This window comes from Pleurodeles waltl, chromosome 6 (assembly GCF_031143425.1).
Source record: "Pleurodeles waltl isolate 20211129_DDA chromosome 6, aPleWal1.hap1.20221129, whole genome shotgun sequence".
NCBI lineage: Eukaryota > Metazoa > Chordata > Amphibia > Caudata > Salamandridae > Pleurodeles > Pleurodeles waltl.
The window spans coordinates 226,337,998-226,364,679 of record NC_090445.1 but is presented as its reverse complement, the minus strand read 5'-3'; the positions used below and the strand labels follow the sequence as shown (position 1 = coordinate 226,364,679).

The 26,682-nt window shown below is 50.6% G+C and overlaps 1 long non-coding RNA gene across 1 annotated transcript in view; it reads left to right on the top strand.

Annotated features, from left to right (window-relative positions):
- Positions 1–8,289: 8,289 nt before the first annotated feature.
- LOC138301909 (uncharacterized) overlaps positions 8,290–26,682 on the top strand; it is a 36,231-nt gene continuing 17,838 nt past the window's right edge. Inside the window, exon 1 of the long non-coding RNA XR_011205155.1 lies at positions 8,290–8,418. This is a non-coding gene — a long non-coding RNA (uncharacterized lncRNA). The remainder of the gene's footprint in view (positions 8,419–26,682) is intronic.

Here is a 26,682-nt window from a genome sequence, read left to right as displayed (position 1 = left end):
AAAGAAGTGTTGGAGTCTGGAATAATGGCCCAACCTTCCAAGAGAAAAGGAAAGAAGACTGGGGAACCAGCTTCAACACAACAAAAGAAACAGAACCTCTCGTCCCAGGAAGATGTTCTGTCCCGTGAGGGAACTGAGTCCATGGAGCTGGAGCATTACCAGGTTGAGCTCTTGGGCACAGGAGGACCCTCAAGGGAACAGCTGTGTAAGGGGCAAGAAATGTGTCTCTCTCTTGAAGGCCTTCAGACAGCAAGCAGCTGAGCAAGAAAAAGGAACTTTCAGTGGAACCCACAGGGCCTATTGGGAAGATGGGCTCCTTTACACTGAAGAAACAGATCCAAAACCTGGCGCCACTAGGAGAGTGGTAGTGCCTCATGAGTTTAGGGAGTTCATTCTGACCTTAGCCCATGACACTCTCCTTGCTGGGCATTTGGGACAAACCAAGACTTGGGAGAGATTAGTCAACCATTTCTATTGGCCCAATATGTCCCAGAAAGTAAAGGAGTTTTGCACCTCCTGTGTCACCTGTCAAGCCAGTGGTAAGACAGGTGGCTACCCAAAGGCCCCCCTCATTCCACTTTCAGTGGTAGGGTTTCCCTTTGGAAGAGTAGGAGTAGACATGATGGGTCCACTTGAACCTCCCACAGCATCAGGGAACCAGTATATCCTGGTAGTAGTGGATCATGCTACCAGGTACCCTGAAGCAATTCCCCTTAGGTCCACTACTGCTCCTGCAGTAGCAAAAGCACTCACTGCAGTAGCAAAAGCACTCAGAGTGGAATTTCCTAAGGAGGTGGTTTCTGACAGATGTACCAACTTCATGTCAGCTTACCTATAGCACATGTGGAACGAGTGTTGGGTGACCTACCAATTCACCACACCATACCATCCACAATCCAATGGTCTTGTGGAGAGATTTAACAAGACATTGAAGGGCACGATCATGGGGCTCCCTGAAAAACTCAAAAGGAGATGAGATGTCCTCTTGCCATGCCTGCTTTTCGCCTACAGAGAGGTGCCACAAAAGGGAGTAGGGTTTTCCCCCTCTGAGTTTCTGTTTGGCCATCCTGTTAGGGGACTGTAGGACGCTGGCCTGGCTTGTAGTGGGTACCAAAGTTACTTACACCTTGTGCCAGGTCCAGTTATCCCTTTATTAGTAGAATAGAGCTGTTTCTAGCAGCTTAGACTGATAGAAGGTAGCTATAGCAAAGCAGCTTAGGCTGAACCAAGAGACATGCAAACTAAAGGTACTTTATTTTTATGACAATATGCCACATGTATCTCAGTGAGTACCCTCAGTAAGAAGGTAAGTAATATACACAAGTTATATGTACACAAACCAAAATCATCTAAGTAAGAGTCAGTAAAGTAATGCAAACAGTGTAGAATTACAATAGGTTGCAATAGGCAAGCATAGGTATAGGGGCAACACAAACCATATACTCCAAAAGTGGAATGCGAATCACGATGGGACCCCAGACCTATGAGAGCTTGTAGAGGGTCGCTGGGACTGTAAGAAAACAGTCAGGGTGTCCAAGATACCCCACCCCAAGACCCTGAAAAGTAGGAGTAATGTGCACCTACTACCCCAAAAGAGCACAATAGTCGTGATAGGGGGATTCTGCAAGAATAACAAACACCAGCAGTGCACTGACAACAGATTTCTGGACCTGAGGACCTGCAAGGCAAAGGGACCAAGTCCAATAGTCGCGACAGTGTCCAGTGGGTGCAGGAGCCCAGGAAACCCCAGATGAAGGTGCAAGGAAGCTGCCTCTGGATGGAAGAAGCTTGGAATTCTGCAAGAAAGAAGAGGACTAGGAACTTCTCCTTTGGAAGACAGATGTCCCACGTCGCGATGAAGCTTGCAGACGTATTCCCACGCAGAAATACCGCAAACAAGCCTTGCTAGCTGCAAGGGTCGCGGTAGAGGTTTTTGGGTGCTGCTGAGGACCAGGAAGGACCAGGATGTCGCCCCTTGGAGGAGGAGACAGAGGGGGCACTCAGCAACTCAGAGAGCCCTCACAGAAGCAGGCAGCACCCGCAGAAGTACCTGAACAGGCACCTGGAAGACATGTGAACCGGAGTCCACACAGAGTTACAAAAGAGGGTCCCACGACGTCAGAGGCCAACTCAGCGGGTTGAACACTGCAGGACGGAGTGCTGGGGACCCAGGCTAGGCTGTGCACGAAGGAAATCCTGGAAGAGTGCACAGAAGCAAGAGCAGCTGCAAATCACGCAGTACACAGGTTTGCAGTCTAGCGTGGGGAGGCAAGGACTTACCTCCACCAAACTTGGACTGAAGGGCCACTGGACTGTGGGAGTCACTTGGGTAGAGTTCCTGTGTTCCAGGGGCCATGCTCGTCAGGATGAGAGGGGACCCAGAGGACCAGTGATGCAGTCTTTTGGTGCCTGCGTTAGCAGGGGGAAGATCCTGTCGACCCACAGAGATTTCTTCGGAGCTTCTGGTGCAGGGTGAAGGCAGGCTACCCCCAGAGCATGCACCACCTGGAAACAGTTGAGATAGCCGGCAGGATTAGGCGCTACAATGTTGCTGGTAGTCATCTTGCTACTTTGTTGTGGTTTTGCAGTCGTCCTGGAGCAGTCAGCGGTTGATCCTTGGTAGAAGGCAAAGAGGGAGATACAGAGGAACTCTGGTGAGCTCTTGCATTCGTTATCTGAAGAATTCCCCAAAGCAGAGACCCTAAATGGCCAGAAAAGGAGGTCTGGCTACCAAGATAGGAGGATTGGCTACCAAGAGAGGTAAGAACCTATCAGAAGGAGCCTCTGATGTCACCTGCTGGCACTGGCCACTCAGAGCAGTCCAGTGTGCCCCCAACAACTCTGTTTCCAAGATGGCAGAGGTCTGGGACACACTGGAGAAGCTCTGGGCACCTCGCCTGGGAGGTACTTATCAGGGGAGTGGTCACTCCCCCTTCTTTTGTCCATTTTCGGGCTAGAGCAGGGCTGGGGGATCCCTGAACTGGTGTAGACTGGCTTATGGAGAGATGAGCACCATCTGTGCCCCTCAAAGCATTTCCAGAGGCTGGGGGAGGCTGCTCCTCCCCAGCCCTTCACACCTATTTCCAAAGGGAGAGGGTGTAACACCCTCTCTCAGAGGAAATCCTTTGTTCTGCCTTCCTGGGCCAGGGCTGCCTGGACCCCAGGAGGGCAGAAACCTGTCTGAGGGGTTGGGAGCAGCTGCAGTGGAGACCCCGGAAAGGCAGTTTGGCAGTACCCGGGTTCTGTGCTAGTGACCCGGGGGATCATGGAGTTGTCACCCCAATACCAGAATGGTATTGGGGTGACAATTCCATGATCTTAGACATGTTACATGGCCATGTTCGGAGTTACCATTGTGACGCTTTACATAGGTAGTGACCTATGTAAGTGCACACGTGTAATGGTGTCCCCGCACTCACTAAGTCCAGGGAATTTGCCCTGAACGATGTGGGGGCACCTTGGCTAGTGCCAGGGTGTTCACACACTAAGTAACTTTGCACCCAACCTTCACCAGGTGAAGGTTAGACATATAGGTGACTTATAAGTTACTTATGTGCAGTGGAAATGGCTGTGAAATTACGTGGACGTTATTTCACGCAGTCTGCAATGGCAAGCCTGTGTAAGAATTGTCAGAGCTCCCTATGGGTGGCAAAGGAAATGCTGCAGCCCATAGGGATCTCCTGGAACCCCAATACCCTGGATCCCTCAGTACCATATACAAGGGAATTATATGGGTGTACCAGTATGCCAATGTGAATTGGTAAATTTAGTCACTAGCCTGTAGTCACAAATTTGGAAAGCAGAGAGAGCATAAACACTGAGGTTCTGGTTAGCAGAGTCTCAGTGATACAGTTAGGCACCACACAGGGAACACATACAGGGCACATACTATGAGCACTGGGGCCCTGCCTGGCAGGGTCCCAGTGACACAAGGACTAAAACAACATACATACAGTGAAATATGGGGGTAACATGCCAGGCATTATGGTACTTTCCTAGACGGACCACTGGCACTTGTCAAAGAAGGCTGGGAGAAGGCTGGGAGAGTCCTCTCCATGAGCCTAAACAAGATGTGGTGGACTATGTACTAGGCCTACGTTCAAGGATGGAAGAGTACATGGAAAAGGCAAACAAAAACCTTGAGGCCAGCCAACAACTCCAGAAGTTGTGGTATGACCAAAAGGCTGCTATGGTTGAGTTTCAGCCAGGGCAGAAAGTCTGGGTTCTGGAGCCTGTGGCTCCCAGGGCACTTCAGGACAAATGGAGTGGCCCTTACCCAGTGCTAGAAAAGAAGAGTCAGGTCACCTACCTGGTGGACCTGGGCACTAGCAGGACCCCCAAGACGGTGATCCATGTTAACCGCCTTAAACTCTTCCATGACAGGGCAGATGTAAACATGTTAATGGTTACAGATGAGGACCAGGAAGCAGAGAGTGAACCTCTCCCTGATCTCCTCTCCACTGACCCTAAAGACGGCTCAGTAGATGAGTGATCTATTCAGACACCCTCTCTGGCCAACAGCAGCCTGACTGCAGGCACGCCCTCCAGCTCTTTTTCTTGACCCCTGGTCAGACACACCTGTGCACCCATGATGTGGACACAGGGGACATTATGCCTGTCAAGAATAAAGTATTCAGACAGTCTGACCAAGTCAAAGAAAGCATCAAAGTGGAAGTCCACAAGATGCTGGAGTTGGGAGTGATTGAGCACTCTGACAGTCCCTGGGCTAGCCCAGTGATCTTGGTCCCCAAACCTCACACCAAAAATGGCAAGAAAGAGATGAGGTTTTGTGTGGACTACAGAGGGCTCAACTCTGTCACCAAGACAGATGCTCACCCCATCCCAAGGGCAGATGAGCTCATAGACAAATTAGGTGCAGCCAAATACATAAGTACCTTTGACTTGACAGCAGGGTACTGGCAAATAAAAAATGGCACCTGGAGCAAAAGAGAAAACAGCATTCTCTATACCTGATGGGCACTACCAGTTTACTGTGATGCCCTTTGGCTTAAAGAATGCCCCTGCCACCTTCCAAAGGTTGGTGAATCAAGTCCTTGCTGGCTTGGAGTCAGAGGTGGCTGGTGTTCAAGGGCTAAGGGGCTGTGCCCCTAGCCTTTTCTGGCCTCTCTTGGGAAGCATAAATGTAATTACATGATGAAAGTAAAACATTTTCTGCACAACATTTTCGGAGTGAAAGTTGTGCACTTTGAAAAGCCCCACTGTGACTGCGTCAGTATGTGGCTGAAAGCTGCACAGTAGGGCTGACAGGGCTAAAAGCCCTTATGTTTTCTCAGAACGCAGTGACGTCCCTGGCTTATCTCCTCCTTCACCAGAAGCCCTGATTGTAAACAGCCTGGAGCGTTTTTTTTCAGCCCGGGTTTCTGAAACCTTCATGTCACTCCGATATTATTCTTCACCCTTTCCCATTTACTCAAATAGTGGGGTGTGATCAGAAGGGTCTACGTACCAGAGGTCACATTTTATTAAAAGAATGTGTCATTTTGCAAAGAAAATCCCCAGTCTGTGGCAGAGAAATGGAATAAATACAATAAATAACTCCATCCAGGGCTCTCTGGGAGACAGGAGTGTGACCTGAAGGCCTCAAGTCATAAATATGCCAAAGACATCCCTGCACACAAGTAAGTTGGAGCTCTATCTTTTTTACAGACAATAAGAAAAGAATGTGTTCTCTCAGCTCTCCTCTCCTTTCACTGCCTCTGTGGGTGATTTCGTCTCTCAAAGGCAGTAATGATTCCAGTAATTTATCATGGCTAGTTATTGTTTTATTTCTTCTACAGACTAATGACATGATATGTCATATTAAACATGTAATCTGCAGCTCAAATAAACGTGTACATTTTAACACTGAAACTGCTGGATACTGGATGGGTGAGGCAATGTGTGTTTGTTTGAATGTGTTTCAGGGCTTGACAGAGTGGCTGAGAAAATGTGGGTGTCTGTGTATAAGAGTTGTGTGAATGGCAGTGGATGACAATGTGGATGAGTAAATGGGTAGGTGACCAAAGGCAGTGGGTGAGTAGGTGAATGGAAATACGTGGGTAGTGAGGCTCTCTCACAAGGTGCAATTCCGTCTTGTATTCGTGCCCCACCACTGCTTTCAGTCATCAGCCACCACTGCTTGGAGTCCTTTAGTGCAGCTTATCTTGATGATATTGCTGTCTTTAGCTTCAACTGGCAGGATCACCTGGTCCACCTGAAGAAGTTTTTGCCGGCCCTGCAAGCAGCAGGCCTCTCCATCAAGGCAACTAAATGTCAGATAGGACTGGGAACTGTGGTTTACTTGGGACACCTTGTAGGTGGAGGCCAAGTTCAGCCACTCCAACCCAAGATCCAGACTATTGTGGACTGGGTAGCTCCAAAACCCAGACTCAAGTCAGGGCGTTTCTTGGCTTGACTGGGTACTATAGGAGGTTTGTGAAGGGATATGGATCAATAGTGGCACCACTCACAGAACTGACCTCTAAGAAAATGCCCAAGAAAGTGAACTGGACCGTGGACTGTTAAAAGGCCTTTGACACCCTGAAGCAAGCTATGTGTACAGCACCAGTTTTGAAAGCTCCAGATTCTTCTAAGCACTTCATAGTGCAGACTGATGCCTCTGAGCATGGGATAGGAGCAGTTCTGTCCCAAACAAATGATGATGGCCTTGACCAGCCTGTTGCGTTTATTAGCAGGAGGTTACTTCCCAGGGAGCAGAGTTGGAGTGGCATTGGTAGGGAGGCCTTTGCTTTGGTTTGGTCCCTACAGAAGTTGAGACCATACCTTTTTGGTACTCACTTCACAGTTCAAACTGACCACAGACCTCTCAGAAAACAGAGATCAGGGCCAGCTTTAGGGCGATGCGAGCAGTGCGGTCGTACCGGGTGCTGACCTAAATTGGGGGGCACTGGCCTCTTGGGACTGCTGTGTTTAGCAATAACTTAGAAACTTGCGATTTAAAAGCACCTGCTGAAAAGTTCAGTGTGCGTCCAGCCTTCAGGAAGCAATTCAAATGTCAAGATACCTCTTCCTGCTAGGATGAGAGATGAGAGTTTTGTCTAGTGGCAGCTTTGACTCGCCATAAAGTAGCAAAGAGGGTTAGTATGCCTGCTGCAAAGAACAGAACTATATTTTATGTTATGGCTGAGTGGATTAGTAAAGCCAGTCTTTGCAAGTGCTTCAAAACAAATGAATGTATGTGAAAGGGGGGTTCTGAAGAGATGAGGGGCACATTTGCCACGTGGTAGAGAGGGAATCCAAAGACATCATTATGGGGTGGGAGGCCAGAAAAGACTGTCACACAGGGCACCACTAGCGCTAAAGCTGACCCTGACAGAGACACACAACAAAGATAGTATATATGGGGCTTTTGTAGCAGATAATCCAGTTTGAGGATGGCTTTCCAAACCACAGTTTCCATCAGAGATGGAAGTTTGAGTAGGTTTGGGAAGATGGTATCAGTGGAGTAAGGAATGTGCATTTTTAAAATAAATGCGTTTGACTTCGTGGGTTGTGGTTTTGTAGGGCCGTGCATATGTATGTCACCTAATTCCTTTGCTGATGTGCATTCTACCATGTGCTTATTACTTTGTATCCATCCTTAGGGAACAATCTGCACCACTATTAAACTGCTTTTATGATGTGTTAACTAATGTTCATTTACTATTTTAAGACTGTCATGGTGCTACGAAAGCTGCTCTGTGTTTGCAGCTGTAGTTGGCAGTAGTCAGAAAAGATTTTAGTGCCTTGTGTACCTGTCCTCTGATTGATTCTGCATTTTAAGGAACGGGCCCTTTATTGACACTTTCAAGGAAAGTTTTAAACTACTCACGTGATCAGTTCAGGGAATGGTGGGAAGTTGTGCAGGAGTAAGCCCTTTCAGTGGCACTCCATATACTGTATGGGGAGCCAGTGCCCATAGGTGACTACTTGACTGAGAAAGTTGTGTGTGAGTTTATTAAAAAACAAGAGGTTCCTTTTATGCCTTCTTTTCTTGCCTTTATTGATAGTAGCCAAGACAGAAACTACAGTTCCAATGGTACTCTGAGTAAACAAATTACAGTATGGTATCTGTAGGAATATACCATCTTTCTTGGCATGTTACCCCCTGTGATGGGCCAACACTGGCGTCGAACCCGCCATACCCCGGGGGCACCAAAAGCAAGGAACTGCCTGACCCGGAAGCCCTCGGGATAGGAACCAATCCTGAGGTACTTCCAGGTACAGAGGGGCAGAAAAGGAACGCGGCCTTAGACCCAGGTAGTGAGGAGAACAACGAGGAACCGGAGACGAAAGCACCAGCAGTGGGAGGAGAAGACAAGGACGGACCCATGGATGACACACAAGCAGGAAGGCAGCGAGGAGGGGAGGATCAGGAGGCAATACTCCAGGACTCTGGGAAGAGTGTGGCCTCCACAGGTGTGTGGCCAGGATTAAAGCACGATAAAAGGGGGGGCGGGAAACAAGGAGGGAAGGAAGACGCGGGAGGGATAACTGGGGTTTGCTTGGGAAAGGTTATTTTTTTATTGTTGTTTTGGTTGGTGGCAGCTTCCGTTTGGCTCCTGATTTTTCTATTGTTTTTCTTTTATTTGAATGCTTATTAGTTGGTAGTGTTTACACTGTGGGCTACCTAGCGAGGAGTGGGGAAGACAAACACCCTCAAGAGTGTTCTGCTTTCCTGCTCTTATCTTATGACCGAGCTTACAGAACCTCTCTGGAATGCACCTCTGAGTATAAAGAAGACATTTATTGTTATTATTACTTCACCACGAGGTTCCTGAGAGACGAAATTAGTAGATTGTCAGCACACGTTCAAAAGTAGTCGCAGGAATGAAAGCAAAATATATCAAAGTACTTCTCAGTTGCAATGTACACAGCAAATATATGTGAAATATGTTATAGCATAACTTCAAAGCAAAGCATAAAAGTCAAAATTGCATCACCGTAGGGCAAGGCTGTAGGGCCTATACTCAGCTTCATCTTTCTGGGGCTTCAAGTTGATGACTCCGTTCAACTGTGAGAAAGAGATTTTCTACCCAAACGGGGACAGGCAACTGACGTCTGGTTCCTGTCTGAAGTCAAGATAGTTTCAATCTAACTCTGTTGTCCAGAGCCACCCCTTAAAAGCAAACTCAGTGTGAGAACCGAAGAAACTTGGAGAGTGGCCAATTCTCCAAGCCTCACTTGTTCTCAGACTGGATTGAGAGGTAAACACAAAATCTACACGCTCTTCTCAGCTATGGTCTGGTGTGAAGAACACAGCTTGGTCTATCTTGTGGAAAAACACAGCTCTTCTGTAATGTCTCAACTGCAATGTCTAACTCCACGTTAAAGCCAATAGGCAGCTAACCTAAATACCAAATGTAATGTCTAATGCCATGTCAAAGCCAATAGGCAGCTAAACTGGATACAGAAGGTAATGGCTAATGCCATGTTAAAGCCAATAGGCAGCTGACTTGAATACAGAATGTAATGGCTAACTCCATGTTAAAGCCAATAGGCAGCTAAACTGAACACAACATGTTATGTGCTACTGGTGAACATTGAGCAACTAATATGCGCAGTGGTGAAACACAAAGCCATTGGTCAAACACAATTAATAGCATCACAAAGAGTAGCCTAAAAATATATATCTCTCCCTCACTACACCTACAGGGAAATACAGGAAGGGCAGGTATGGCCTCGGGGAAGGAAAAGCAAAGGTGGAAGAAGAAGAGGACAAGAGAAGTGAGGAACAAAGAACTGCCAGTAGACAAAAAGAAAGGAAGAAAGAGAGACAGAAGAGAAAAGATGTGCAGAAAAGTTAATGGGAAAAGAAACCAGGGAAAGAAAGGGCAAAAGACTGAAAACAGAAACAAAGAGGCCACTTACCTTTTGTTTTGTTTTCACATGTGCCTCCTGGGAGTCGCCCTGGAAAGAAGAAGACCAGAAATTACCGCTAGAGGAAGAGCGACCAGTGAACGCACCCTCAAGGGAAGGAAACAAACAAAGAACAAACAGTGGCCTGTAGTCTCACAAATAAAAGACTATCTGTAGGAAGTTGGCTCTGTATGTACTATTTCAAAGTAAGGAATAGTATGCACAGAGTCCAAGGGTTCCCCTTAGAGGTAAGATAGTGGCAAAAAGAGATAATACTAATGCTCTATTTTGTGGTAGTGTGGTCGAGCAGTAGGCTTATCAAAGGAGTAGTGTTAAGCATTTGTTGTACACACACAAGCAATAAATGAGGAACACACACTCAGAGACAATTCCAGGCCAATAGGTTTTTGTATAGAAAAATATATTTTCTTAGTTTATTTTAAGAACCACAGGTTCAAATTTTACATGTAATACTTTAAATGAAAGGTATTTCAGGTAGGTACTTTAGGAACTTTGAATAATCACAATAGGATATATACTTTTCACATAAATCACATATAGCTATTTTAAAACTAGACACAGTGCAATTTTCACAGTTCCTAGGGGGAGTAAGAGTTTGTTAGTTCTTGCAGGTAAGTAAACCACCTACGGGTTCAAGTTTGGGTCCAAGGTAGCCCACCGTTGGGGGTTCAGAGCAACCCCAAAGTTACCACACCAGCAGCTCAGGGCCAGTCAGGTGCAGAGTTCAAAGTGGTGCCCAAAACGCATAGGCTTCAATGGAGAAGGGGGTGCCCCAGTTCCAGTCTGCCAGCAGTTAAAGACCCGCCTCTTCGGAGGGCAGACCAGGGGGGTTTTGTAGGGCACCGGGGGGGACACACGTTAGCACAGAAAGTACACCCTCAGCAGCACGGGGGCAGCCGGGTGCAGTGTGCAAACACACGTCGGGTTTCCAATGTAAATCAATGGGAGACCAAGGGGTCTCTTCAGCGATGCAGGCAGGCAAGGGGGGGGGCTCCTCGGGGTAGCCACCACCTTGGCAAGGGAGAGGGCCTCCTGGGGGTCACTCCTGCACTGGAGTTCCGATCTTTCAGGTCCTGGGGGCTGCGGGTGCAGAGTCTTTTCCAGGTGTCGGGATCTGGGAGTCAGGCAGTCGCAGTCATGGGGAGCCTCGGGATTCCCTCTGCAGGTGTCGCTGTGGGGGTTTAGGGGGGGCAACTCTGGCTACTCACAGTCTCGTAGTCGCCGGGGAGTCCTCCCTGAAGTGTTGTTTCTCCACAAGTCGAGCCTGGGGCGTCGGGTGCAGAGTAGCAAGTCTCACGCTTCCGGCGGGAAACTCAGTTGTCTTGAAGTTGCTTCTTTGGAAACAAAGTTGCAGTCTTGGATGAACAGAGCCGCTGTCCTCGGGAGTTTCTTGGTCCTCCTAGAGCAGGGCAGTCCTCTGAGGATTCAGAGGTCGCTGGTCCTGGGGAAAGTGTCGCTGGAGCAGTGTCTTTTAGAAGTGGGGAGACAGGCCGGTAGAGCTGGGGCCAAAGCAGTTGGTGTCTCCGTCTTCTCTGCCGGGTTTTTCAGCTTAGCAGTCCTCTTCTTCTTAGGTTGAAGGAATCTGAGTTCCTAGGTTCTGGGGAGCCCTTAAATACTAAATTTAAGTGCATGTTTAGGTCTGGGGGGTTAGTAGCCAATGGCTACTAGCCCTAAGGGTGGGTACACCCTCTTTGTGCCTCCTCAAAAGGGGAGGCGGTCACATTCCTATCCCTATTGGGGGAATCCTCCATCTGCAAGATGGAGGATTTCTAAAAGTCAGAGTCACCTCAGCTCAGGACACCTTAGGGGCTGTCCTGACTGGCCAGTGACTTCTCCTTGTTATTCTCATTATCTCCTCCGGCCTTGCCGCCAAAAGTGGGGCCGTGGCCAGAGGGGGCGGGCAACTCCACTAGCTGGAGTGCCCTGTGGTGCTGTAACAAAGGGGGTGAGCCTTTGAGGCTCACCGCCAGGTGTTACAGTTCCTGCAGGGGGAGGTGTGAAGCATCTCCACCCAGTACAGGCTTTGTTACTAGCCACAGAGTGACAAAGGCACTCTCCCCATGTGGCCAGCAACATGTCTGGTGTGTGGCAGGCTGCTTGAACTAGTCAGCCTACACAGATAGTCGGTTTAGGTTTCAGGGAGCACCTCTAAGGTGCCCTCTGGGGTGTATGTTACAATAAAATGTACACTGGCATCAGTGTGCATTTATTGTGCTGAGAAGTTTGATACCAAACTTCCCAGTTTTCAGTGTAGCCATTATGGTGCTGTGGAGTTCGTGTTTGACAGACTCCCAGACCATATACCCTTATGGCTACCCTGCACTTACAATATCTAAGGTTTTGCTTAGACACTGTAGGGGCACAGTGCTCATGCACTGGTGCCCTCACCTATGGTATAGTGCACCCTGCCTTAGGGCTGTAAGGCCTGCTAGAGGGGTGACTTACCTATACTGCATATGCAGTGTGAGGTTGGCATGGCACCCTGAGGGGAGTGCCATGTCGACTTACTCGTTTTGTCCTCACCAGCACACACAAGCTGGCAAGCAGTGTGTCTGTGCTGAGTGAGGGGTCCCCAGGGTGGCATAAGATATGCTGCAGCCCTTAGAGACCTTCCTTGGCATCAGGGCCCTTGGTACCAGGGGTACCAGTTACAAGGGACTTACCTGGATGCCAGGGTGTGCCAATTGTGTAAACAAAAGTGCAGGTTAGGGAAAGAACACTGGTGCTGGGACCTGGTTAGCAGGCCTCAGCACACTTTCAAATCAAAACTTAGCATCAGCAAAGGCAAAAAGTCAGGGGGTAACCATGCCAAGGAGGCATTTCCTTACACTATCTATAAACTATATACCCACGATTGTGTGTCTTCCCTGCGACCCCATTACACCCAAATTTTCACCTGTATGTCAGTATGTTTTTGCATGTCTCACTGGGATCCTGCTCGTCAGGACCCCAGTGCTCTTAGTGTATGGCCATAATGTGTGTGTGGTGTATAGTGCTTAACTTTGTCACTGAGGCTCTGCTAATCAGAACCTCAGTACGTATGCTCTCTCTGCTTTTAAATTTGTCACTATAGGCTAGTGACTTCATTTACCAATTTCAATTAGCACACTGGACCCCCCCTTATAAGTCCCTAGTATATGGTACCTAAGTACACAGGGAATCGGGGTTCCAGGAGATTCTTATGGGCTGCAGCATTTCTTTTGCCACCCATAAGGAGCTCAGACAAACCCTTTCACAGGACTGCCACACATTATCTCTCAGCCATTTTCACTGCACTTAAGTAACTTATAAGTCACCTATATGTCTAACCTTCATTTAATGAAGGCTACGTGCAAAGTTACTAAGTCACTAGCAAAGGTGCCCCCACATAGTTCAGGGCACATTGTGAGTGCGGGGACGCCATTACACATTTGCACTACATATAGGTCAAAACCTATATATAGCTTCACAAGGGTAACTCCGAATATGGCCATGTAAGTTGTCTAAGATCATGGGATTGTCCTCCCATTCCAAATCTGGTATTGGGAAGCCAATTCCATGCATCCTGGGGGCTCCACTATGGACCCCCAGTATTTCAAAACCAGCTCTCTGAGGCTTGCAATGTAGCTACAGCTGCTGCCACCTCACAAACAGGGTTCTGCCCTCCTGGGGCCTGAGCAGCTCAGTCCCAGGAAGGTAGAACAAAGCATTTCCTTTGGGAGGAGGGTGTTACACCCTCTCCCTTTGGAAATAGGTGTAACTGGCTGAGGAGGGGTAGCCTCCCCCAACCTCTGGAAATGTTTTGAAGGGCACAGATGGTGGCCTCCTTGCATAAGCCAGTCTACACCGGTTCAGGAACCCCCAGTTCCTGCTCTGGCGTGAAACTGGACAAAGGAAAGGGGAGTGACCACTCCCCTGTCCATCACCCCCCCTAGGGTTTGTGCCCAGAGCTCATCCAGTGTGTCCCAGACTTCAGCCATCTTGTTTTCCAAGGTGTGGGGACACTCTGGAGGCCTCTGAGTAACCAGTGCCAACAGGTGACGTCAGAGACCCCTCCTGATAGGTCCATACCTGATAAAGTGGCCAATCCCCCTCTCAGGGCTATTTAGGGTCTCGCCTGTGGGTTTCTCTTCAGATTCTACTTGCAGGTTTCCAGCAGGAGTCCTCTGCAACTACTACTTCATTCTCTGACCTCGGATCAACCACAGACTGCTCCAGGAAGGGCTGTAACAACAATAAAATATCCAGAAAGGCTACTTTTCCTCTGCAACTTCTCCTCCAGCCAGCAACTGCAACAGTTTCCATGGTGTGCACTCTCTGGGGACTCCCTGTCTTCACCCTGCAGCAGAAGGACCGAAGAAATCTCCTGTGGAGTGGCATAGTCACTTCACTGCTCAAGCAGGCACCTTCTAAGTCGACGACCGGTTCTCTTGGACTCCTTTCCTAGCAATGAGCATGCTCCTTGGAACACAGTGGGTGGACCCCTTCGGCACAGACTGCCATGAGGTCCTGCTGTCCCAAATTGGAGGAGGTAAGCCTGGCCCATGTCTCCAGCACTCTATCCTGTGACTCGCTGAGTTGACCTCCTGGGGTGTGGGACCCTCCTATGTAGTGCTGCACCAGCCGCATTTTGCACCTTCTTTATTCCTGTGTCCTGGGACTCCCGTGGGTGCTGTCTGATCTTCTGAGGGCTCTCTTAAGTGCTGAGAGCCCCCTCTTCTTCCTCACGCAGATTTGAGGCCACCAGGTCCCTCCTGTGTCCAGACAGCGCCACTTTGATGAAAAAAGTGACTTTGCCGGAACCAAGGCTTGTTGGACGAATCCAGCGCCAAAACTCACCTGCATCCAACATCTCTTTGTGGGACATCCATTGCATCATGCAAGAACCCACTGACATCTTCCTTGGGTGCATTTCTGCAGTCTTCGTCCAACCTGGGACTCTTCTTTTGCACCCTCTTCTGGGTTGGCAGGGGCTCCTGTCCTTCCTGGAACTTCTTTCGACTTCTGGACTTGGTCTCCTTCCTTTGCAGGTCTTCAGGTCCAGAAATCCACCATTTGTTATTTGCAGTCTTGCTTGGTTCTTGCAATAACTCTAATCACGCCTTGTAGTGTGTCCTAAGAAAACTTGCAGTACTTTACTCCTACTTTCCTGGGCTCTGGGGTCGGGTATTTTACTTACATTTGCTGTATTCTTACTCTCCCAGCTATTCTCTACACACTACACTTGTCTAGGGGGGAATTCGTCATTCGCATTCCACTTTCTTAGTATATGATTTATGTTGCCCCTAGACCTATTTTCTCCCATTACATTCTATAGCATTTCCTATTGTTTGCACTGTGCTATTTCTAATTACTAACCTTATTTTGGTGTCTAGGGTATATATTGTGTATAGTACGTACCTCCAGAAGGAGTATTGCCTCTAAGATATTTTTGGCCTTGTGTCACCCAAATAAACTACCTTTATTTTTGATAACACTGAGTATTGTCTTTGCTTGTTTATAAGTACTCTGTAACTATAAGTGATTTTGCAGGAGCTTTGCATGTCTCCCGGTTCAGCCTAAGCTGCTCTGCTATAGCTACCTCTATCAGCCTAAGCTGCTAGAGCACTACTACATTCCACTAATAAGGGATAACTGGACCTGGTGTAAGGTGTAAGTACCCAAGGTACCCACTACAAACCAGGCCAGCCCCCTACAGTATCACAATGGCATTGACCAAGAAGATACTAGGAACCCTATAAACACCTTGACTGGTGCAACAAGTCCTCTGTTTTTGCTACTTACAATAAATCATAAGTACTGCATATTGCTTTACATTTGTGAAATAACCTTATTGATATTTAAATAATTTAGTGTGGAATTTCATATTTTTATATACCATGTTATGTTACCTTACCCACTCATGTTTTATGATTAATAGCTTTTATGTTTAAATGCATTTAATTTGCCAGGAAAAGCTCTCTAATTATTGAGTAAATTAATCTACCTTATTTTATATTATCTATATTTTGTCTGCTCTCAATTCTACCTTCAAATATTTTTAACCTACATTGTAGAGACCTATTATAAGGAGAGACTGTTCGTATCTTTAGAGTCATTTATATTTCTTTATTAAAGATTTGAATTCAGCAAGCGGTCTCAGACTCAATGAGAAATACCTTCAAAACTATTGAAGCTTCCATGCAACAAATACTTGCACACAAGTCATCCATTAAGGAGGCTATGAGCACAAAAAAGTTAAAAAAGCATGCATCTCATCAAATAATGAGCTCTGCTGACTTTCAAACCTCCTTCTGAGGTTGATAGGTTGTCTATCAAAAGCCAGCTACCTCTACATGTATTTAAATCGCACAATACAGCAGAGGATATGGTAAGGTAATCATCTGGTCAGGGCCTCCGGAGAGGAGGTGTAAAACTTCTCCAGAGGAACTGGGGGAGTCGTCTAGTTCCACCAATAGTACACACCTTAATTTAGTGGGTCAGTCAGTGTTGACTCAACTCTAATTCATCGCCATAATTTAACAGAAGGGACTCTGTATGAACTTGTGGCACAATATATGTCAGGCAAATTGAGACAACCTCTAGATAAGATATCACAGAATAGACTCTGTTCTGAATGTTCATTGCCTTCATTACCTAATAATATAACCACTAAACATGCAACGCTGGTTTTATTTTTCATCAAATGTAGCAGAAGTCCTAAGGGGTAAAGAGGGCATGGAACATTTGCCAAGGCAAGCTAGTGGATTTAACTGGCCCTCTAACTGGCTGGAAAACAAGGATTGAGGGCACGCAGGTTGAGCCTATCATTTTAACAAATTGGGCCCAGAGAGTAATATGCCCTTAAGGCAATGCCAATTCTAGGATGACTCAAGAATGGCCTTTGCTCCTCAAAATTCAGCCACATTGGGAAATTTGGCAACTAATGGGGTGGCTCAGGAGGCAAATGGTCTTCTTTCTGGAGACACTTTTTTAAAAGATCTGAGCAGATATGTGGCCATTTTTGCCTCGATTGATAAGGTGCAATTAGCTCTACAGAAATGTTTGGGGCCCAGGGTTTTTGGCAGGACCAGCAAAGGTAGGAGCTCCTTTGCCAGCTGCTATGACCAAAGTTGTGATTGTAACCAAACAAGAGACTCTTATGGATTTCAGCAGGAGTTTAAACCACAATTCCACTCGTAAAGGATCAGACAGTTCAGACACTGTACTTACAGAACTAGAGATCCGAAAACCCAGGTAAGCCTTTTACTTTGTGGCCATCTTCCAGTGGGCGGGCATTTAGGCTTGTTCCTACTCACATAGCAAAAGATAACTGCAGGTCCCTAGGTTCTACAGGGCATCTAGGGTTACTATATAGACATTTCTTCTCCTCTAGTCCAGTACTTAATACCTCATTCTCTCTCTTTTGCCAAAGAACAAGAATTGTTAGAGACTTGAGAGGTATATTCTCTCCTTCAGAAACAAGTTATAGAAATAACTCTGTACGATCCAACATGTTTTGTCAGTATGATTTTTCTAATTCAAAAGAAGAACAAAAATTGTGTCCTGTTAAAAATCAGAAAATATTTCAGTATTATACAGTTTATCACCACTTCATGATGAAGACAGTTCGTCATCTTAAAAATTCTCTACAGGAGAAAGACTGGATGGCCTGCTTAGATTTACAAGATGCATTATTAACAATTTCAGTACACCCTGCTATCCTGAACTTCCTTCAATTTGGGTGGGGGAACACCTTTTAGCTGCACCTTGGTGTTTCACCAAAGTCTAAGACCCTTCATTGGCCATATGAGAGCTCAAGGTGTCCAAATGATTACATATTTAGAGGACTTTTTTCACCAAGATCAAGACAAAGACATAGGCCCTCATTCTGACCCTGGCGGTCGGTGATAAAGCGGCGGCCAAACCGCCAACAGGCCGGCGGTCCAAAATATGCAATTCTGACCCTGGCGTGAACCGCCAACACAGCCCGCCGCATTAATACTCCGACCGCCACGGCGGAACAAACAAACAGCGCGGCGGTCCCCGCCAACAGCCAGGCGGCAGACAATGTACCGCCCACCCTATCACGACCCACCAATCCGCCACCTTTTCCGGGGCGGGAGCACCGCCGATAAAAACACGTCGGAAACAGACTACGAACGGGAAAACGCTCACCTCCACATACTCCACGCGAGATTCCGGCAGTATGGAACCCGAGTTGCAGGTCATCCCCGCACTCCTATACCTGCTCCTGTACCAGGAGCACGCCCGGCGGCGCGGAAGACATCGGTGAGTACTGCACCTACGACACAGGGGAGGGAAAAGATTACCGGCACACACCCACCCACCCACACCCACTACAACACACACATCAATGCATTCCCACAGATCACTGTCACAACCCACAAACCCCCCCTCCTAAATAATGCAAAGACCAAAAGAAGAGATCTTAAACGGGCAGATATATTGAAAAATGGACAGCAGTAATCCCAATAAATAAATAAACTATGTACAAAATATATACATCTACTAAATGTAGTCCAACCACTGTCCGTGGACCACAGGGGTCCTGAGCAAAGGGGCAAGGCCCAGTCCCACGACAAGAACTCCACGGAGAGAACACTGCAGGGGCATCAGAAAGAAAAAAGGACAGGCACCTCAGGGGGAAGGGAAGGGGGGGCACCTCAGCCACTTGAGTACACGACGCCAGATCCACGAGGGGACTCCATGACCACTGGCCCATCCTGGGGAGAGCAAAGCCACAGTCCAAACAGTCCATACAGTGGGTGGCCTGCCCACTGGGCCATCCTGGGGAGAGCAAAGCCACAGTCCATACAGTCCATACAGTGGGTGGCCTGCCCACTGGGCCATCCTGGGGAGAGCAAAGCCACAGTCCATACAGTCCATACAGTGGGTGGCCTGCCCACTGGGCCATCCTGGGGAGAGCAAAGCCACAGTCCATACAGTCCATACAGTGGGTGGCCTGCCCACTGGGCCATCCTGGGGAGAGCAAAGCCACAGTCCATACAGTCCATACAGTGGGTGGCCTGCCCACTGGGCCATCCTGGGGAGAGCAAAGCCACAGTCAAAACAGTCCATAACAGACTCCACTGCCACTGGAGGAAGCATGTTGGCCAGAGGACATCCTGCAGCCCTGCCCGAGACAGATCCTGTCCTGCCACGTCTGCCAAAGGGCCAGCGGTTCCTGCCTGGAAGGGACCAGTTCAGCGGTTCTTGCCTTGAAGGGCCCAGTTCAGCGGTTCTTGCCTTGAAGGGCCCAGTTCAGCGGTTCTTGAGACGGCGGTCCCCAGCGGAGCGGTGCTGGAGACGGCGGGGCCCAGTTCAGCGGTTCTTGCCTTGAAGGGCCCAGTTCAGCGGTCCTTGCCTTGAAGGGCCCAGTTCAGCGGTTCTTGAGACGGCGGTCCCCAGCGGAGCGGTGCTGGAGACGGCGGACATTCAATGGCCAACTGCTCATTGCCTGGTGGTGCCCTCCTGGGCAGCGGGGATGGTGCTCCTTCAATGCCCACCTGGGCTGTGGGTGGTGGGGCCCTCCTGGCCAGCTGGGCTGGGTCCTCCCTGGGCAGCGGCTATGGGGGTGGTGGGCTCTCCCGGGGCAGCTGTGCCGGTTCCTCCCGGGGCAGCGGCTATGGGGGTTGCGGGCTCCTCCTGGGCAGCTGTGACGGGTCCTCCATGGGCAGCAGGCCTGCTGCCTGACTTCTCCGCCTTGCTGCCCTTGCCCTCCTTAGTCGGGAGTCTGTGGCCCTTTCCTCCCTTTGGAGCTGTGGCTGTGGACGGTGGCTGGCTAGTGTCCTGGGGGGATATAGAATCCGGGCTCCGGCGGCGGCCCTTCCGCCTTCTGCTCCTCTTCCCAGGGGGTGGGCTGGCTGTCCCCTTGCTGCTGGGCGAAGATCCAGACCTGCGGGCTGGTGGGCTCCAATACCCCTGCACCCTTGTCAAGGGGGCTGCAGGGCTGGTGGTGGCTGAGGTGCTCTTCTTACCCCGACGAGAAGGAGGGGGGGGCTCAGGGTCAGGAAAGAAGGTAGCAGTAGAGAGATAGATTTTCTTGGGACAATGTAGAGTGGTAGGTACAGTGGGTATGGGAGTGGAGGGAGAGGATGTGGTTGTAGGCGAGACAAGTTTGCTGTCTTTGGGTGCAGGTGCAGGAGCGGGAGGCTGTCGTGAGGTGGATGGCTGTTTGGTGGGTGGGTGTATGCGTTTGTGTGGTGTGGAAGAGGGGGTGACAGACACAGTGGGAGAGGACACAGGGGACGTGTAAATGGCAGTGGGGGTGGTGACTGCACGTGTGCGGACTGTACTGGAGGGTGTGCTGGTGATGGAAACACTGGCTGATGGTGAGGTGAATGAAGGTGTGAGTGTAGACGTCACAGGGAGGGAGGAGGGAGACGAGGAGGTGGGGGTCACAGAGGTGGTAGTGACTGTTGGCATGTCTGCATCGGAATGTTGCTTGTGTGAATGTCTGCGTGATCTGTGGTGCTTATGTTTGGATGAGCTGCTCTTGGGTGTTGAGGTGTGTGCAGGCTGGTCTGATGGTGTGGGTGGGACAGGCAGAGGAACAGGAGACTGGGAGGAGGGAGTTAGTAGAGGGAGGCAGGAGACAGGGACAATGGCTGCCGTCAGTGCTGAGGCCAGAGCCTGGAACGATCGCTGATGGGCAGCCTGACCCGAATGAATGCCCTCCAGGTACGCATTGCTGCGATGAACCTCCCTCTCCACCCCCTGGATGGCATTCAAAAGGGTAGTCTGCCCAACAATGAGCGTTCGGAGGAGGTCAATGACCTCCTCACTGAGGGCAGCGGGGGTAACAGGGGCAGGGCCTGAGGTGCCTGGGGCGAAGGAGATGCCCGGCTTCCTGGCAGAGCGGGCACGGGGCGAACGCTGAGGGGCTGCTGGGAGGGCGGAGATGGTGCGCTGGGTGGCGGCTGTACCTGTAATGGCGGGGGGCACGGATGGTGCCACCCCCGCAAGGGAGCTCCCTTCCGAGGACGTGTCCGTGTCGCTGCAGGGTCCAGTCGTCCCCGTTGTGGAGCTCCCCTCGCCCTCCGTCTCACTGGTCCAGTCAGACTCTGTGGCATGGCCCTCCTGGGCCATGTGAGATGCAACTCCCTCCTGCCCCGATGCCACTTCTCCTCCGCCTGATGATGCTGATGCACACAAGCACAGAAAGAGAAACAAAAAGGGGGGGGGAGAGAGAAATAAAGAGATTTTGAGTACATGGATCACCGGTACAGTTAGCGGACATGACAGACACAGATGCCCCCTGCACTAAGTTGCGCACTTGGGGTCCGCTACGCATTCCGTGGAACATGCCCTACACGCCTAGAGTTGACAACTGCACCCATGGATGACACGGCCCAGGGATGGCTGTACTGACACACTACTGAGGGTGGTGGCTGGGGACACAGGGGCTTACGGGGGTGCCCAGCCTACAGATATCGCCCTGGCCTAGGGGGACCCCCAGCCCTCCTCCCCTACCCAGACACCTCCACTGCGCGACAACAGAGTAGATAATGCTTGTACTCACCCCCTTGTGTCTGCTGTGCTGCCCTCACGCGCCCATCCAAATCAGGGTAGGCCACCGCCAGGATCCGGAACATCAGGGGGGTCAGTTGACGGCAGGCACCCCGCCTACGTTGGGAGGCCATCCCCAGCAGAGACTCGGCGGTCTTCTTGGTCCCGCGGCGGATGTCCTCCCACCTCTTGCGGCAGTGGGTGCCCCGTCGATGGTGGACCCCCAGGGTCCGGACTTCCTTGGCGATGGCACGCCAAATCCCGATCTTCTCATGGGCGCGGACCTATGTGACACGTACAGGGAGGGAGAAATACCACGTTCAAGTTTGTCTGCATTTTCGTTGCCAGTGGCCCAACGCCCCCCATCCCCGCCAGGCCCCCCGCCAGGCCCCCCGCCAGGCCCAACATGCCCCCCATCCCCGCCAGGCCCCCCGCCAGGCCCAACATGCCCCCCATCCCCGCCATGCCCCCCGCCAGGCCCCCAAGCCAGCCAGTGGCCCCAAATCCATATTGAATTAAACTCACTTGTTGGTCTGGAGGACCGTAGAGTAGCGCATACTGGGGGAGGACCCCATCCACAAGTTTCTCCAACTCTTCTCCAGTGAAGGCAGGGGCCCTTTCCCCAGGCGCAGCAGCCATTGTCCCTTCCAGACCGAGGTCACAGCAACACTTGCAGTATAGGTCCTCTCCTGTGAAAGTTCAAGTCGCAAGTGAATAAGTAGATAGAAAATGGCGGTCACGTCCGCGGCGGTGCGTACCGCGGCGGTACGTACCGCCACCGCCGGCGCCCTTCGCCATTGGCTCCTGAAACCCATAGGCTTCAATGTTAACCAATGCGGCTTCGCGCCGCGGTCTTCGACCGCCGACCGCCGCGGTGTGCCACGCCAGCGCATTGACCTCACATCCCATTGTCACACTTCACAGGTCAGGCAGCCGCCATTTCGAGGGTCCACATGGCTCAATTTCAACTGCGTCACACAGGCCTAGGCCTTGCATAGCCACTCAGACACGCCATTCACTGCATAGAGAATCGTTTACTGTGCAAGCTGTGAGTACGTACCTGTGGGTTGCTTGACTGTGTGCTCCATGTTGTCCTTCCTAGGCACCGTCCGCTGGGTTTGGCGAGGAGACGGATGAATCCTCCCGTGTACAGGCCGCTGGTGGACCTGTCGACAATGGAAGCACGCCACATTATCCTGACCTACCGGCTTGACCGTGCCACTATACAAGAACTGTGTGCCCAGCTGGAGCCCGACCTGATGTCCCCCATCCGCCAACCCACAGGGATTCCCCCTCTGGTGCAGGTCCTGTCAGTACTCCATTTCTTGGCAAGTGGGTCATTTCAGACAACAGTGGGAATTGCTTCTGGGATGTCTCAGCCCATGTTTTCGAAGGTGTTATCCAGAGTGTTGTCTGCCCTGATGAAATACGTGAGGAGCTACATCATTTTCCCTGAGGTGGGCGAATTGGCTACAGTGAAGGGTGATTTCTACGCCCTTGGACATATTCCCAACGTCATTGGTGCCATTGATGGGACCCATGTGGCTTTGGTTCCCCCAAGAGACAGGGAGCATGTGTACAGGAACAGAAAAAGTTACCATTCCATGAACATCCAGGTGGTGTGTTTGGCTGACCAGTACATCTCGCATGTAAATGCCAAATTCCCAGGGTCAGTGCATGACGCCTACATCCTAAGGAATAGCAGCACCCCTTACGTGATGGAACAGCTAGAGAGACACCGTGTATGGCTATTGGGGGACTCTGGGTACCCCAACCTGTCGTGGCTACTGACCCCAGTAAGGAATCCCCGGACCAGGGCAGAGGAACGGTACAATGAGGCCCATGGGCGTACTAGGAGGGTGATCGAACGCACCTTCGGCCTCCTAAAGGCCAGGTTTCGGTGCCTGCATATGACAGGTGGATCCCTAATGTACTCACATAAGAAGGTGTGTCACATCATCGTGGCCTGCTGCATGCTTCACAACCTGGCTTTGCGCCGCCAGGTGCCTTTCCTGCAGGAGGATGGTCGAGACGGTGGTGTTGTGGCAGCTGTGGAACCTGTGGAGAGTGACGAGGAGGAAGACGACGGGGCTGAAACAGACAACAGGGACAGAATCATTGAACAGTACTTCCAATAGGACACAGGTAACAATTCAAACATAATTTAGTAAATGTGAACTTCTCTCCTGCATCTCTGCTGCCTGTCTATTTGCCCCAGTGTATGATGACTGAGTTGTGGCTTTTCCCTCCCTATTTCAGATCTGGGGTCCCCACTACGAGTCCTGTGCTTCGTTTCCCCATGGACTACAGCTTTGTGGCAGCTGTTTGTTGACTTCACTATGTACAAGGACATATTTGCACTGTCATGTCAATTACATTATTTTGAAATCACAGCCAGACTCCAGATAGTTTTGTGCAAAATAGGTGTTTATTTCAGTGCTCAAAATGGGATGGGTGGTTTCAAGTGGGTGGGGGCTATGGTGAAGGAATGTCCATGGCAGAGTCCAGAGTAACAGTCACACAGGTGCATTGTCCATAGGCCTGTGGAGAGATGGAGCATGGGCAGTTCAAGGATGGACAGGGTGACAATGTGGGACAGTGGGATGACATCAGGTGGTATCCTTTGCTGGCGGGGGTCTTGACATCCTACTCTGTCTTCTTGCGAGATCTCAGGGCCCTCTTGCGGGGTGGTTCTTCTCCTGCAGGAGGTGGGGGTCTGGTGGGCTGCTGTTGTGCGGGGGCCTCCTGTCCACTAGCGCCGGCGGAGGTGGTTGGCTGTTCTTGGTCCAGGCTAGTGGCAGGGGCCCTTTGTTGTTGTTGAGTGTCCGTCCTGGTGTTGATGAGGTCCTGCAGCAGCCCTACCATGGTAACCAGGGTGGAGGTGAGGGCTCTGATGTCCTCCCTGTACCCCCGATAGTGTTCCTCCTGCAGTACCTGGATCTCCTGGAACCGGGCCAGTACCGTCGCCATCGTCTCCTGGGAGCGGTTGTATGCTCCCATGATGGTGGTGAGGGCCTCGTGGAGAGTGGGTTCCCTGGGCCCGTCCCCCCCCTGTCGCACAGCTGCCCTCCGAGTTGCCCTGTTTCCCTGGGCCTCTGCCCCCTGGCCGGTGTGCCCACTACCACTGCCCCCAGGTCCCTGTTGTTGTTGGGGTGGTGGGTTATCCTGGGTGCCCTGTAGTGGTAGACACACCGCAGATTGACGCGCCCTGGAGACAGAGGCATGGGCCCGCTGGGTGGGAGCTGTGCTGGTGTTCCCAGAGGGGTTTGGGTCTGTAGTGGCCTGTGCCTGTGTGAGGGGAACCGACTGTCCAGAGGTCCCCGATGGTCCGGGCTGGTCATCAGTGTCCAGGTCGACAGAGCTGCTGTCATCGCTGACGGCCTCTTGGGTGGGGGGTGTGGAGAATTCTGGGCCCTCCGTGGCGGTGTGTTGACGGTCGGGTCCTGCAGGGCTTAGAGGTATGGTTATAGTTTCAATGTGTGGCATATGGGTGTATCTGTGGGTTCCCGTGTCCCCAAGTGCTGGCATTCGTGTGTGGGTGCTTTGGTGAGGGTGGCTTGTGGGGGGGATGTGTATATGCATTGGGCATGCTTTGGTGATGGGTGTCCATGCTTAGTGGACGCATGCAGGCCTAGGTTTTGGGATGTGTGGGTTGTGATGGTGAGACATTGGCAGGGAATAGGTGTGCTGGGGGTGGGGGTGAGGATGGTGGTGGGGGTGAGGATGGTGGTGGGGGTGAGGATGGTGGTGGGGGTGAGGGTGGGGGTGAGGATGGGGGTGGGGGTGAGGGTGGGGTTCGAGGATGGGGGTGAGGGTTGGGGTATGATTTGGCATGCAGGTGGGGGGGAAGCAGTATTGAAGCTTCAACTTACCAGAATCCATTCCTCCGGCGACTCCTGCGAGGCCGTCAGGATGCAGGATGTTCAAGACTTCCTCCTCCCATGTTGTAAATTGTGGGGGTTGAGGTGGGGGTCCTCCGCCAGTCTTCTGCACGGCGATGTTGTGCCTGGATACCATGGAACGCACCTTCCCCCGTAGGTCGTTCCATCGCTTCCTGATGTCTTCCCGATTTCTGGGGTGCTGTCCCACAGCGTTGACCCTGTCGACAATCCTCTGCCATAGCTCCGTCCTCCGGGCAATGCTGGTGTATTGGACCTGTGTGCCGAAGAGCTGGGGCTCTACCCGAACGATTTCCTCCACCATGACCCTGAGTTCTTCGTCTGAGAAGCAGGGGTGTCTTTGGGGTGCCATGGAGTGGTGTGTATGATGTGTGGGGTGGAGTATGTGTAGTTAAGTGTGTTGAGTGTGGTGGTGTGTGTTGTTTTGTGTGTGGATATTGTGTGGGTGATGGTGTAGTGTGCCTCTGTGTGATGGTATTCTGGGATCGCTGATGTGTCTCTCAGTGCTTCTTTCTGAATTTTTGGTCGTAGGGGTTTGTGTGTGATGTGGGTGTGTGTTTTATATTGTATTGTGTGTGTGGGAGTGGTGTGTGTATGTGTATCAGGTGTGTGGAATTCAAATCGTCCAATGTGAGTTTTGTTCGTTTGTGTGTATTCTGACCGCGGCGGTGTGTACCACCAATGGAAAACCGCGTTTGAAAGACCGCCGCGTGGATTCGTGGGTCGTAATGGCATGGGCGTATTTCTGTTGGCGTGACGGTGGAGGTTTGGTCACCTCCACTTTTCCGCCGACCGCTGGTCTGGCGGTCTGTTGTGGCTGTCGGATTTTCGGAGGTTTGGCTGCTGCGGGTCAGAATGACCGTGGCGGGTTACCGCGGCGGAATTATGGAGGATTTCTGACCGGCGGTAGGCGCCTTTTACCGCCGAGGTCAGAATGACCACCATACTGTTATCTCAGCTAACACATTTTCTGACTCTAATACATAATCTAGGTTTTCTTGTAAACAAAGATAAAGCTGCATTACAACCTTCCCAGCAGATGGGTTTTTGATAGACTCAAAGAAATTAGTTCTTTAACTTCCATAAGATAAAATTTCTCTGATAAACAAGGTTTTGACCCTGTCCTCTCCCTCAGACGTTTGGCACAGATAGTAGGGCGACTAGTATCCTTAATACTAGCTACATCCCCAGGTCTCTTTCTTTATTGAGCCTTGAAAAGGTTGAAAATTCATCCTCTCCAAAAAGGCCTTTCCTATTCCGACATGATTAGTAAGGAGGGATACCTTCTGCCATCATGCAAAAAGTGACAGCTGCCCTGCCCCCGAAGGGGGAGGTCACGTGCCCGTATTGGGTCACATGTGTTGTGACATCACCCTGGTTACATGCTAGTCACATGCCCATGGTCCTAAAACGT